This window comes from Larus michahellis, chromosome 2 (assembly GCF_964199755.1).
Source record: "Larus michahellis chromosome 2, bLarMic1.1, whole genome shotgun sequence".
Taxonomy (NCBI): domain Eukaryota; kingdom Metazoa; phylum Chordata; class Aves; order Charadriiformes; family Laridae; genus Larus; species Larus michahellis.
Window position 1 is genome coordinate 130,629,487 of NC_133897.1, and position 15,651 is coordinate 130,645,137.

Genomic DNA, 15,651 nt, shown 5'->3' on the forward strand with positions numbered 1-15,651 from the left:
GGATGTAAAACAGATTACTGAATGAAAAGATTTGGGGGATTTTTTGTCAATAAAAGTACTTTTGTTTATAAACAGCTTTTATGTGTTTTATGTTTTATTTATTTTCAGCGCAATTCACAGTAGGGATTTAGCATCTCTCAGATTTGCAATCAAAGCACAGCAGTAATCTGAAAAACTTTCATAAACTCCTCAGACATTGTAATGTCCTATACTCAAGTACCTCATATACACCAACCGTATCAAAAACATATTTTTCATCTAGTATTCATTATGTGTATAATTTTTATTATATATATTTGCATAGCTTACCACTGTATCAACATTATTGAAATACATTATTTAGGGGACTCATTTTGGAAAAATCCATTATCTTTACTAGGCGTGGACACAATGCTTTCTTTTATGAACATTTTTTTATTTAATTTAAAAGTTAAGTTTCAAAGAAATAGTTCCAGTGATAGAATAAAAATTTAGTATTTAAAAGGAAATAACCATGTTGCATTATGAAAAAATCTATGTATGTTCAGAAAGCACATATGCATGGATGTGTTTTAAAGCTTTTTTCAGAAGTAATTGCATGGATTCCAGAAATTTTACTTCTTGTCCAGCACCTCAAATCATGTGATGGCTAAATTTTACTTTATAAAGTTATTTTAAATTCTAATCGGCTATGACAATAATCTGCTAATCTAATTAAAAGAATACAGAATGTGGTGCTAGACTGCCAACATACAGTCGTGTAGCAGCCTTAACGTGTTGCTGTGTTTTCAAAGCTGCATCCCCAAACAAGTAAATTCTAGACAGAAAAAAGTCCATTTTAAAAAGCCCAAAACCAAATACAGGACAACTCTCTGGATTTGGAACAATATACATATGTCTAGAAAATATATAAATTTCTGATTTAAATAAGATTTTGGTGGAAACAGCCATTTTACTATTAATGGAAAAAATGAATATAGCAACAATTGTCTGCTCAGTGTTACTATAAATAATGTTTACCACAAGCTTCAGTAAATGTTTTGACAATGATTTATAAGTATGTCTAATAAAAATATTATATTTTTTCGATTCTAGCAGACAGCTAAATATTTTATAAATATAGTTCAAAGCAATGTATTGGTCTATTTCAAAAAGCTTTTTTTCCTGATTTTTTCCACTTAATAAAATGCCTCCTTCCCTAAGAATACTTTAAATTAAAGCAGGTAGTTTGTTTTTGTTGTTGTTGCTGAAGTAGGTTATTCTTTTCTCCTCCCCTAATACTAATTTGATAACTTCAGCCACTCTTGAATGTTTGCAGTATGTGTTATTAAGGATTAAGCCTTAAATTTATTTGTATAGGTAAAGAACCTGGTATTGCACAGGTCAAGTGGTTTCAGCATGAAAAATAAAGCAATATATTTAAAGAGGTGTTAGTATCTCCTTTCTGAGTCCCTTTTTTATTTCAAAGTGCAAATGTGGTTATAAATCACATTACCCAATGCATACAAATGATCTGAATTACAAAACAGACTGGAATACCTGCATCTTCTGTTTAACCTGTGGAGATGACTCATATAATTGAATTGGAATATGGATACTATACTTATGTATAAACTTCCACTAACTTGTTTTAAAGGTAACTGCTTTATGGAGGAATGAAGAATGTGTCTGAGATACCAGCAGGGTTAGCTTTCCCTATGGAAGCTAATCCAATAATCTATGTCCTAAATTTCTCACCTGATTTACACAGAACAGTCTTTATCAAAAGGATATACCACCTCTGGACTTCTCTATCAAATTGCCCTTTTTTATTTAAGGGAGAGAAAGTGCTTCTCTGCTTAAGTGTAATTAAAAGTATAATTAGGAATAAATACCTATTTTAGAAGGGTTATGACCAGGAAAGCTTACATGAGCCCATTTTTTCCTTTATACATGGTTTATGCCCACCTCTGGTCAGAAAAACATCTCTTTCTAAACATATTTATAAACATATCGACTTGGTATATGCACTTTTTCTATTGCTCCTACCTCAGGCTGGGATGGCAAGTATGGCTGTGTTGGGTACGGGTCTGAGTGACAGACTGGCAGTGCTGCACACACGGCCGCACGGGCTGCACCAGCGACCCCAGACCCCAGCAGATGTAGCCAGGACGTTACCCCCTTCCAAAAAAACCATGCTGCCAGGGGTGCGCACCGTTGCTGATGCTCTCCGGAACAAAGCAAAACACCCAGGGGGAGGCTTGCAGGCGATACAGGCACCGTTTTTCTGTGGTGTAGACAAGCACCTACTGTACGCCTTGGCAGACGAGATCCAGAGGGTAACCTGTGGCAGCAACCTCTTTTTTAAGTGTATGTTCCGAGACCAAAAATAAAATAATCTGTGATAATTTTCTTCTAAGCATTCAAATTATGGTGTTTGATACATTATATGTGGCACTTCTTACATGAAAAGCATGCAGAAAGCCAGAAGTTTTGAAGCCAATCACTGCACCGAAGAGAGACACTCACATTTGGAAAATGGTACTTTCCCAGTGAAATACTGGTCCAGTGTGGAGAGGAAAATAATTGTGATTCCTGAACTATTTGGCAAAATAAATGCACTGTAGGAATTGAAGCACCCTTCAAATATAGAAGAGTTGTGTAGCAAGTATTTAGCCTGGCTCTGGTACTAAAGAACCAACTCTGCTTCCTTCTGGCTCTCATTTCACTTCCATTGCCTCCTTGAGTGCAGCAAAAGTAAATTCCTGCAAGTAACGGCCTGGAGACTGCTCAACACTGCTAACTTCCCCCGTTTGTCATTATCATAGAAGCACCACCGTGTCATTTTGAAAATATTTTATAACTTATTGGACTGTGATGATCTGGCATGGTACACCACACTGCAGCATGTAGGACAGAAAACTACCTGAAGACGTCTTGCAGAGCCCTATTAGAGATGCTGCTCGGCAATGACTCCCAAGCTTTGCCTTTTGAGTTCAGTGGGAACGTCTGGTGGGTGCCTCGCTGTTGCCTTGGGGGGGGCAGGTTGGGGCTCCCCTGGAAGGACAGAGGGTCACCAGTCACCCTGCAGCGCTGGGCGCACAGATCAGGAGCCGCCGCCACCTCCTCCAGCCTGCTACCGCGTCTTGCCATCACACCAGAGGTCCTGTTGTGCCCGAACTAGGGAGAGACACATCTAGGGCGCTGCCTGCCTGGCAACGTGAATTTCTAAATAGAGAGACAAAAAGGAAAAAACTTTTCTTTGTGAAAAGGTAGGAAAAAAGGTGGAGTGGGATCAGGAATCATAAGAAGAAATGATATGAAACCTGCTTTGCATCCAAAATTTTCCCATATTAGGCCCAAACAAGGTGGTACAAGTGCGTGCCACCAAAGCACTTAAACAGCGAGGAAGGAAATGCAGCCGAGGCTGTTTCCGTAACAAATCTTGTATGAACTTCGTAGCCTTTTCATAGGCAAGAAAATTAGGAGGACAGGTAGTGCCCTGTTTGTGACATAAACACTTGTAATCTTTATGTAGGTGTGTCTTTAGGTGCGTTTGTGTGCATGCGTGTGAGGGAGAGTAGGGTCAGGTTCTTGTTTATGACTTGTGAGAGACAGAAACAAGTGTATTTACTTGCAAGTCTGTAAAGGACATCAGTGGAAACAGGATTAGGCCTGTAATATCATTCCTTGGCCAAGATCTACTCTACAGAAGGTCACTTAGGTGAAAAGTTTCTGAAATTGTTATGACAGCTTTTTATGTGTTAATTTGATAAAAGAGATATGGTGCAAATAAAATGGTACACACTGTAAACGGCTCACACACTGATTGAAAGTCCTTTTAGTAGTAACCGGAGACTATCTCAAACACTGAAGGCCAAATATTTTAAAATCATTCATAGAAAGGAGCACGTTTTTTATTTTGACAATAATTTTGTGAGGTTTAGAAAGAAGTCCCAGTGTATGCCCTGGTGCTACTCTCCTATTTCAAGCTTGAAATGTCATACCTCTCTGGAGTCTGGTAGGATTTATCCATGTTCTGCAACTAAAGAACAGGTCAATTCTGATGTCTGAAATATTATTTTCTGACCATAAGCTTTAATACTAACTTCTGTTACCGAGAGAGAGAACAAAAGGATGTGTTGGGGACAGTGGAGGCTGTGGAGTATTTTTAAAAATGCCTTGTGACACGCCACCACCCCTTCCACCCTCCATTTTTTGGATGCTGAGCTTGGTACAATTTTCTAAGGAAACTGATTTTCAGAGGTAAAAGAGCTCTACCCCTGGCTGGGAGCCAGATCCAGCTGCAACCCCAAACCCAAAATGAAGGCATCTTAAGTTGCTGAATATTTCTGAAAATCTCCCAAAGCTGGGCGTTCGTGTTTTTAGCAAAAAATTCTACAATGGCAGGTGTTCTGAACTGTATATAAGCACCTGTTTCTGTGTTTTAAAATATTGAAGCCACTAACGCATATAATAAATAAAAGCTTACCCATAGGTTCAATTGTATTGCCTTAATTTTTCTTTTCAAGTCACAGAACATGAGAGTCCTTTTCAATGAAAGCTTCACACAATACTCTTTAAAGTATAGTATATCAATGCTTTAAAAAGAATGCTAAAAAAATGAAAGATTTTGCCTATTTTCTTCAAATGAATATGCCTTAAGTTATGCTTCTCAGTTGTCCCAATTTATTTTAATATGAAAAAAATCTAATCTCTGCTTGTAAAGCAGATTATGCATGTATTAAATTCTTTAAAATTAGAATATACTTAATGCCACATTAGTTCCAGGCATGCAAAGCAGGAGAAAGAATTATACACCTAAACAACAAGAATGGTTTTTAAGCTTAAATTTCTACTTTCCTCCAATTCTCATTTGGTAAAATAAAACTATATACAATCTACCATTTAATGAAATGCAACAATTAAGTCATTTTTTTCTGAATAAATCACAAAATGAAAGATTTAAAACAGACAATATTTTTAATTGAGAAAAAGCAAGGCCAATGGATCGCTTTATCTGTCTATAAACTGGGTACATCTGGCTCTTTTTCCCATCCCCATCCTCCCTTTCCTCCACTCATTAAGTTAAATTTCATGTTGCACTTCCAGACATGTATTCAAACACTCTGCTTTTGGTCTCAGCAAAATGTTGCTGACTCCCCTCTGTCCAGGAAGGGGTCAGAGCTCGTTTGGACTAGGGCCCAAAACACAGAGGACTGTAGACCTTCTGGTCCTAAAGCTCAGGACTACAAGTTCATTTATGGCTGCTTGCCAACAGGCTAATTGTGCTTTCAGATTGTTGGTCGTGGTTTTCCTGCATGCCATCAGAGGGTTAGTGCCTCCAGAGCTGCAACTGTGGCATCTTCCCCAAGCATTGTTTTCACTGTTAAATCCTCCACAAATCTGGCTTCTTTAGGACTTGGAATACAAAAGGCGTTTTTCCCTCAGTTGTTTTTATCGCTATCCAGAGAGGGCAACAGTTTGTGATTAGGGTAGATAACAAACTGCTGTGGGGACTGGTACGTAAACTCTTAAATTGTTAATGCAACAAAAAAGAAGGCAAATGCAACACCACTACCATTCTTTCATCAGAAAGGACATCCATTACCGTAACAGCTATCGGAGGCCATGGAAGAGACAACGGATGAGACTCAACTGACCAGGTAATAAGGGAAGAAAGGGGAAGCAGAGCACCATCCAGAAAAAAAGACAAAACTCAGGTGTACAACACAGGCACTCCACCTGATCCACATATCCATCTGATATGTGCAACTGTGGTTGGAAGAAGTGCTGCACGTTGAGCAAAGGTCAACGGATGAAGCAATTTCAGCTCACGTAAATGTTTAAAGGAATTTACTGTTGAGTGCACCGAGGTTTACACTTTGCCTGGAGAAGCAGTGAAAGGGGATGGCATCTGCTTTTCTGTTTTACCATGAAGCGTTCTTGATGTATGAGAAAAGATGTGGCTTCAGACAGAGAGGGCAGCCTTGCCCTTCAGGCAAAGCTCCTTCTGACCCCAGTAGAGGCAGGATTTGATCCACTTGCCAAAGTCTGTTTTATGGGATAATGCTAGGAAAGTTCTTCGGAAAGTTCTTCCCAGTGCCCTTGTTGGGGTGGTGAAGTTGTGGCGTTTTCTTTCTAATCGATGCAGTGGCAGCATTTTAAAGGGCAAACAAGAGAATAGGATATAGCAAACAGATGACTCATCCTGAAGGAAAACCAGAATGCTTTCTTAAGTGTTTTTTGTGTTATTCCTTATTTTAAATTCTGTTTATGTTGCTAAAATTTGCATATATACTTTTTAATGAATACTACACAGCTGAGAGTCAGTGAAAGATGCAGAACGTGAAGCTTGTTAATACTAGTTCATTAAATTAAACTAGACCTGATTTGCAACAAAATCCTACATTCTTGAATTTCATAGACAGGCTATGATATAATTTCCACCAGACCCCACAAAATATCAGATTGTGTCTGTCTATTTAGCTGGAGTGTTTAGGCAGCCTTCATTGTCAGACCATTCAAGTACCTCATGGTCTGCTAATGTTCTTAACTGCAAAACACCTTATTCATCAAATCTCTCTGTCAGCTGCCCCGGCCCTCAGTGCCTTTGGCAGGTTTCAGCACGGTGCTCTTTCTGCTCCTAAGGCAGGAGCTCTGTATCCACGCCCAAGCTACACCTCCCTGTGGCACCAGGTGCCATGCTTCTCCACAAACATCCATTTTCTCATCTCTGAGATGAACTTCATCACAGGACAAATGTAGAAGATTAGTATTTTGTGTTTGCATGCTGTCTTCTTTGCCAAAGCCCATACAGTCCTGTAAGACTCAGTCTCCTTGGTCATGTTCTTCAACATCCACTGGGAGAGGAATCCAGGACTAAGCTGTCAGGGCTGCTCAGAGGGACTTGTTGTAACACAGACATCTGTGGCTTCCTCCGAGTATCATCCATATTCCACCTGAACAATAGGCTAAACCTGAACTTTGGCATGAGTATGAGGCAATGGAAAGAAGTGAGACATTTATTTTAATAACTTTCTTCCTTTATAGCCTTTCCCTTGATGAAAGATACCTTTTGCCCTTCTAAGTTAGTTGGTAGATCAGGATCTTTCCTGAGCAGATCCTGAGCAGATTTTGCTGCAGGATGTTTGCAGGACCAAGACAGAAATAGAACTGCAACATCCACTTGTGAGTGTCCAACCAAGTTTTGCTTTTGTGTTTTGAATCCTAGTTTTGATTATTGTACCTCATTACATCTATGAATCAAACTATTAAGTAAAAAGAAGCTCCATCTAGAACTTTATGTACTCGTCTACCCAATGAACTAACCATGCTCTTTGCCATGTAGAGTTAGGACTGAGGTTTCTGCCCTGCTACTCAGAATCCTCTTCCCATTATTGTCATCTCTCATGATGGGCACTTTCTGCAACAACAGCTAATCGGTGCAAGAGGCTCATGCTTACCAGCAACAAAACTTTCACAGAAGCTGAGCTGTGAGGACAGGCACCCCACCTTGCATGACAAGAATGGCTAAAAATTTCATCTTGTTCAGAAATGTTCTTTGAGTGTAGCTCTTTCCAAAACACTTATCACACACAAGACACTCAGCCGCATTCCCTCCCTCAGCAGACAGGATATAAATGTGTACCATGATCCTCATGGGTCCCTTCCAACTTAGGATATTCTATGAACATGAGTTTTCTAAATCAAAATTCTGAAATTGAAGCCTATCCTGAAATAGTCTCCATGTTTTCAATAGTAACACTTCTAACTGATATTCTATAACGAGAAACAAAACAAAATTCCTTCAGTGGTAATTATAATAATTGTTTCTTTCATTACAACTTATGAAAACTGCTTTTAGAAATTAACCAGTCACCTGAAATAAACAGACACGAACCCCTGGCTTCCTATTTCACTTCATAAAATTAAACATGTCTGCACTCTGCCCTATCCATCCTGAAGAAATTGAAGGTGAGACTCACCTTTCTTTTATTTATGTTTTCAATAAACCCATTCAGAAATATAAACATTAGAAATACTCTACCGTGCAAGCTGAGGATATTCAGTTTCATATCTGTAGTGTCACCAGAGGCCAGTTCTGCCTTTGGTCTGTGGCACCTTATGTGCCCATCCCTAAAGCATAAAACAAAATAATGCTACAGTATAAGACAGAGCAACCAATTCCGTCATTCTTTAGGTAAAATAGGTTTAAACAGAGCTATATACTATAGCTCTTCCTAATTACTAGGACAAACACAGTATATAGCTGGATCCCATTAGTGCAAACTATTTTACAACTTGTATTCCGTGTATTAAAAAATATACTCTGGTATAAGAAATAGCTGTTTCTTCTCATATCTACTATGAAATCATAATATTATCAGCAAGATGGTACAGTATGGCAAGATGAGTATCTACAGATTAGTCCTTATTTCACATATTTTTCTAATTTCTATTTATGTACTACTTTGTGTGTTTTCATATTTCATATGGTTTCAGAAAAATACCTATATATAGCCGTAAATGCTCTCCTAACACAAGTTTTAGAATGGCACTGGGGAATCCAGTCTTTTGCTGAGTCAACAACCATGGTAATATCCCAGAACTACACCGCAATTTAATTCTAGTTATTTTTTAAATTGAATTACCTCACAAATTTATATAATATCAATGAATTATAAACAGCAAGGGAAAAATAAGATAGTAAAAAACATGCCAGCTGTGGACAATAACAGAGGAAGCTTTGTTGACTGAGAAACAACAAAGCAACAATGGGCTTTTACAAAAGTGAAATGGAAATGTCCGAATGCTATTCTGTAGCACAGCCATTGTTTTAAGGAGAAGAGAAAACCTTGGTAGAATATCTTTGCTTAGGTCTGGGTCAGCAGGCACAGTCACGTTAACCCGGCGCATGTCAACAGTCCTGTTGAATTCAGTGGGGCTATTCAAATGCGCACAGTTCCTTACCTCAGACACATTTGCAAACCAAAGCCATTTGTAGTGATTCTAGGTAACATTCTTAAAATTGTCTGAATGATTTAGGGCCTCACAGTGAGATTTTGAAACATCCTGAGACACAAAATCGTCAGCAAAAAAAACCCCTCAGATTCTCAAAAATATTCACTCGTCCCCTGAAGTCTTCAGCCCCAAAGTAGGAGCTTCTGCTCCCATTTAGAGCAGAGGGAAAGTTAAACACCTTGGGGAAACCACTGCAGTGAGACCATACTGGGGGTGGCAAGAACTAAAAGACATCATACGGAGGGAAGCTGAGGCGCCTACCTCTGCTCGTGGGTAATTCGTCCTCTCTGCACACAGTCTGTTGCAGCGCGTGCTCTTCTGAAGATAGCTATTTTATCCCGGTTTTTCCATTGCCAAAAAGCTAGAGAGAAAAAGGCTTTCAGTGAAACATCAAGACCCAGCAAGTTACAGCAAATTTCAACAGAAGAAAATGTGGGCTTGGGATTCCCCTTCTACTTCTTTGAGATCAAGGTCTTGCACATGGATCCGTCATGTTCCTGAATTCTTTCCCAGTGATGGTCTTTTGACATGGGGAACATAGACACAGCCACAAAATTTCCAGCCTTCTGCACCTTTGATGCAGACTCAGTTTGACCTTCACCCCTCTCAAGCACAATCCAGCACATTAAGAGTAAATCTGAGAAAACTGACTCAGACCACAGGGCCAAGTGCTCTAAGCAGTTCACTCTCTGTGGCAACATGGAGGTTGCTTGGCACAGAAGTACCGGCAAAAACAAAGGTGAGGTTTGAGCGGCAGTTTTGTGGATGTGCACTGAATGATGGGCTTAGGCACCTGAAAAAATACCCTTTTTGGAGACCAGTACTAAATCCTTTGTTCTAACTATACAAAGAAGAATCTGGGTTTCTTTTTTTCTGGTTCTTCCTTTGGCTTCTAGCATTGTCAGTACTCCTTGTCACAAAATAACTACCATCTGATACATTATATTTAAATACCTTTTGCATGAGATGAATATAAAATTAATAAAATAACCCAACTCTGAACTCAGTCTTGTTGTCATGCTGTGTGACACACACCTTTGCTGCCTTCCCTCTCATAAGAAACTGAATGTTTTTCTATTTTTATTTCTGATATTTTAATTCTCTTAATGCAGTTGTTAAAGCAACTTTCCGGACTGGACCTTTCAGCATGTTGAGTGAGTCAGATGAAGTACGGAGGTGGTGGTTCATGCTATGTGTCTTAAATATAGGTTAACATTGAAATCTTGTAAATCAAACATAAACACAAACATGGGTACTGATGAGCATCACCCATGTAAGGACGGGAGTCTCTTCTGGATGGAAGAGGTAATGCTAAATATATTTTGTCACTTGTATTGGAAAGCATTGGCCTAGTGTCTTGGTGGAAAATACAGTAAAAGGCAACCCACAGAGGCCTTACATTCTTAGAAGAAACATTTCTGTATACATGTACATGTGCACACACAGACATTTTTAATTAGTCTGCTAAGTGACTAACCTCTAGATAATCCCTGAGGACCACTGCATGGTTAGATGATTTGGAATAGCTTGTAATGTTTAGGAAAGTTGTGACCTAGTTTCTTTCTGCCCCTCTTCTGCTTTTCCTTGCTGAAGCATAGCCATACAAGAGGGAACAACAATAACATTTAAAAACACATATAACCCTTTAACCTCCAGGACAAATCCCACCTTCACCTCATGGCAACCTCCTGATTTCAGTGGAATTTCCTATCCTTTCGCTAAGGACTGATTCTGGTCTCATACATCTGCATAGCGTTCGACTGTTAAATGTCTGTATAGCGCTGGACTTGTAGCAGTATACATTTCTGTCCACTATGGGACGAAGTGATTTATTGTACTCAGCATGCACATTCACTTCCAGTGAGTGCTCCTCCATACCTTTTGCCTGGTCACAACCAGCCTGCTTACACAGTGGCCACTGCTGTAGTCCCACAGAACCCTCCTCCAGTTAAAATGATGACAGTACTGCCTGTCTCATCACCTTTCCTCTTCTGCTAGGCGCTGCAACTGAGCCCCCATTAGGTATGCAACGTGCATCAGCTCTTTTAATATACTGGATTTAATTTCAGTATTTACTACTTTTTAAATGCATGTAGATGGAAAGATAAACAGCAAAAGAGGCTGACTGCTGTCATGTGAGAATGATGAGTGCTACTTGATGAAAGAGGGATGAGGAGATGAGTGATGAGTGATGATGAACAACGGGAAACCTTTAGCCAACTTTCCGGTACTAATAGCTTGCTTATTCCTTGCACCAGCACATTTTAAAGAGTGCATCAAGAATCTCAGTTCCCTCATTTTACCTGTGAAGAAGCTGAAGTGCAGAGGGAGAAGGAGCTTTACCCAAAATGAGCCAGTTTGGCGCTCTCCCTATTGTCTGAGGCTGAGAAGTGACTAAGAGAAGTCATTAGTGAGAGCTGAAATACAAACACCCCAATATTCTTAACACAACCCTCAGTTTCCACATTTCTCACTCACCTCCCCTTAAATTACACTTTTGTTAATGGCTTTTCTCTTCCTGTATATAAACACATTTTTCCTCTTCAACTAATAAAAATGAAACAGAACTAAACCAAAGTTTTATGCAAATGTGGATAAGGTGGATCAATTATCAGGGCAAGATAGAAGGAGGAGGAACAGAAGTGAACCCGTCTGTCCAGGGGTCTGGCAGCAGAGACATTTTGCCGCCCACTTGCCTATTCCCAAAGATAGCCTTGCTAGAAAATGTTGTATAAGCCCCTGCTCATAATAGTAGGTTGATCTTCTTAGATATTCCGAGAGTAAGTTTGGATGCATCTTCCTAGGGCAGGTGCGCTCCTCTGCACAACTCCTGGGTACGATCCATTGACTGGTCCTGGTCCATATTCAGGACCATACTCAGAAACATGACATTGGCTTCTTTCTGGTCCTTGTGTCTGTGTTACTTTCCCATGGAAACCACGATCTGGGGGAAGACAGCAAGATGACCTCTTCATTCCTGAATCTTGTTCTAACATGTATTTGGATGCAGGATTTGGACTCAAACTCGAAAGTGCTCTGAGATCTTGCAGTTTAAATATACCACTCGTGAACAAGAGGAGCTTTAATAGAGCACGATGGTGTTTGTACTCACAGTTCCCCCAACCTTCTCCCAGCCTGGACTAGCAAGAAGCCTCAGGCTCCAGACACATGTTGCCCCTTGACTCTTCTCCCCACAGGTTGTCCCCACCTGAAGCTGCTTCCTCCTGGGCTGGTGGCGCAGAAGAACTGGGGGCACAAAGTATGGCAAAAAAATGTACCATGGAGGCTGTCCTTGCAGTCTATGGTTAATTGGGCACATTTTGAATGCCCTTGACATTCTAAATATAAATCTGTATCTCCAAAGTTGTGGTCCGTGTTGGAAGGTCCACAACAGTTTTAAATCTTCTTGACGAAATGCTTCTAAAACTAAACTAAAAATTTCTTAGATAAAGCAAGATTGAGACAGCTATCTTCTTTATGGGCAGTCTTTGTGATGTTACACTGTTTTTATTAATCTTTTTCTTTGATGAGCGTGTACCTGACCAAAGGCTGGAGAAGGAATTTAAAAAAAAGTAAGTACATCCAATTTTTATCCCACTATTTAGATTAAGTTCTCGCAGCCCTACTATTTCATTTCAGCGGACTCAGTTCAGTTCTAATAAAAGCATGAATTCTTGTATTAGAGAGCTTTTTTCCTTAGAATAGTTGACTATTAAATTCCTTTTTTTATAACAGTAGTGTGGGATATTTTACTGGTTTGCACAACTGAGAGCTATCTCTCCATATAAAGAACAGTTGCCTGTTTGTACATATAGGTGTTCACGTATGTACATAAATTAGAAAACTGCAGCTCTGCATAACAGCTTTATGTGGACTTGGATTAGTAGATCTAAATCTTTAACATATAAATATCATCTGGGCGTTGTCATATTAAATATTTAATACATTCTGGAAGCAGCTAGTTCTAAAATGAATAGTATATAAAGAGAAATACGTTAAGTTACAGCTTAAAGATAAAGCCATTACTTCCTATCATTAGACACGGTTACTTTGTATCTCAAATGCAGTATGTCACACTTGTATTTTCAAAGCTGGCTTTATTCTTGTCATAGGGCTACTAGGAAAAAGGAGGTAAAAGTGCATGATAACTATCCAGAGGATTTATCCATACCTGTATTCTTATGTCAAAGTTGGCTGTAGGTTTCAAACAGGTCTGTCATGAATGCAATCCCCAAAACATTATTAGAAATGAAAGGAAGCATTTTATTTTCAGCCTTGAAGACTGTATGATTTTAAACAAAATTAAAAAGTTTAAACTAAACAAAATGCATACCTAGTTATTTAAAACATGCAAACTATTCTGTGGCCAGAAAAGGAATTTATTTTCCCATGGCACAACAGAATAACAATATTTTTTTTAATTAATTCATAATCAGTAAAGCATTCCTGTCTGAAACAAGTTGGCAGATTTTTGTTTATAGTTCCAACAAAGAATGGATGTTGTTTTCATCAAAGGCTCCTCAACATGTAGAGCCAGGCGGTACAGCAGATGCTACTGCGTCTTCATATTGAATTTGAATTTTGAAATGAGAGATGAACTTTGGTTACACATTCTTTTGTGTCAGAAATCACCCCTAAGCTCTTCCTCTGAGCCTCCCCTTCCCAGCCCTCCTTGCGAGGCAGCGGCGCTCACTGTGGGCCTGTCCCAGTTAGCACTTGCTGCTTGATATGCATGTGGGTAGCCACCACCTAGAGCGGCTCGTTCTAGTATTAGGAACCGGTACTGCAGGCCATTTAAGAGAGAATGACACAACCACCTAGCCTAGGACCAGAGAATAAATAGGAAAAAATGTGCAATGCTATATATTCCCTCGCAGATGTTAGGAAGACTAATGTAAACACTGTTGAATTTCATTCATGTGGGACTTCATAACCGAACCACAGTAATTTTCCCTGTACTGTCCATCCAAAGGACACTGTAAAGAGAATGTAGAAATAACATATGGTTGGACATTTTTTCACAGTACAATATAAATACTGCGCTATACCACCTCAAGCCTTACTTTGGACAGTGGCAAATATTACAATTTGGCCTAACAGGGAGAGAAGAGACAGTAGGGATGTTCGGTGTGAATAAGCAGGGCCGAAGTTAATTATGTGTCTTGTTTGATTTGCAGATCTCATTGAGATTTCTTCTTTTACTTCCTGCAAGTCAAAACTGATTATGCACTGTGCTGTGATTTGATGAAGACTCGGACCACAGCAAGGCTGGCAGTCAGGTAGCCAACTCTGTCGTAAGCAACCAGCTGCTACAAGCGCCCTGTCCTTTCAGGGTGGAGCTGGGTCCAACTCAGGGATCTTTCCCAAAGTCACCTCCTTTTATTCTCCCGAGCCCCCAGACACATGGCTTCTTAGGAAACATCTGTGGCTGTGCATCTCCTGCAGTTGCTGCCTCAAGGAGTAGGTGACATTGCTTCCTCTCTCTTTGCTCAGAGTTCCCTCCAAAGATGCATTTTCTTAAAACTCTCTTACCTGCCTGCCTAGCTTTGAGTTCTTTTATTCCAGCCTCCTTTCTTGGTTCACCAAGGATCCCTCTTGATTTGCACTCAATTACCATTTCGGAGTATACCCACAGGCATTAGACAATGGCTCCAGAAAGTGGTCATCCACCTAGAGGTAGGAGACTTGTGACAAGGAGGCAACTTCCACTGGAGGTGCAAGGGAATTAAGTATCAAATTAGAGGGGGCCCATCTCTCAATTTTCCCTTGTTTCTCTCCCTTTTGTTCCAGAATACACTCCTGAGGAGTGCATTATACTGATTGAGGAGAAACAGAAAGCACATCTCACCCTCCATTTCTTCAAGCAGAAGGATGGTAATCAGCAGTTCTGCTGCTCCTCCCTAAAAGTATTTACTTGAGGAGAGGTATGGCACTGGCTGGGCTGACTTTTTTCTGAAGTGTTAGTATGTGTGCACTGTGCTGTGTAAGCACTCCGCTAAATAGATAAACCAAGATACAGAAAATGTTCAGTAACTTGCCCAAGGCTATATGGCAATTCAATAACAATGCTGGGAATTAAAAACTAGGTTGAAGTTTTTCAGAAAGAAATACTTTCTCACAGGAAAAGAAGGCATTTATCAGCACTCCTGGGAAAAGTGGAAAATTGTGAGTTCTTGAAGTGCTTCATTTTTGCAAAGTAGTTCCTGAACAATACTAGACTTTTGAAAAATGGCGTGTTCCAGAACTGGAAATTATTAGCTAAAAGTGGAAACACACTAATAATCAGTTCAGAGGTATTGTTGATGAAATTATGCAACAACCCCAACGATTCTCAGTCAAATACTGTAGATAGCACAACCTGAAAATCTTGAAGTTTTCATGGAAATACATTACTGTTATTGGTGGGTTGTTTTTTTTTTTTTTCTTTTCCCAAGAGCATGGCCCAAAACCAGAAGGCTTGACCGAAGAAGAGGACGCAGGAGTGCATTTCCTCTGGTTGCACATGTGGCCCCAGCAGAGGCAGGGGGAGTTTGCCCCATCCCAGTCCCCCACCCAGTTTCAGTTTCCAGTTTCCACCCTACATACAAAGCTCAAGTATTCACTGCCTTCCTCTTCCAATTTTGAACAAGAAAATCGTAATGTTTCCAAATTCGCCACGGCTACTTCACC

The 15,651-nt window shown here is 39.8% G+C and overlaps 1 long non-coding RNA gene across 1 annotated transcript in view; it reads right to left on the reverse strand.

Annotated features, from left to right (window-relative positions):
• The window catches only part of LOC141738427 (uncharacterized), a 235,301-nt gene that overhangs the window by 93,804 nt on the left and 125,846 nt on the right, over nucleotides 1–15,651 (reverse strand). Inside the window, exon 3 of the long non-coding RNA XR_012585389.1 lies at nucleotides 9,244–9,343. This is a non-coding gene — a long non-coding RNA (uncharacterized LOC141738427). The remainder of the gene's footprint in view (nucleotides 1–9,243; nucleotides 9,344–15,651) is intronic.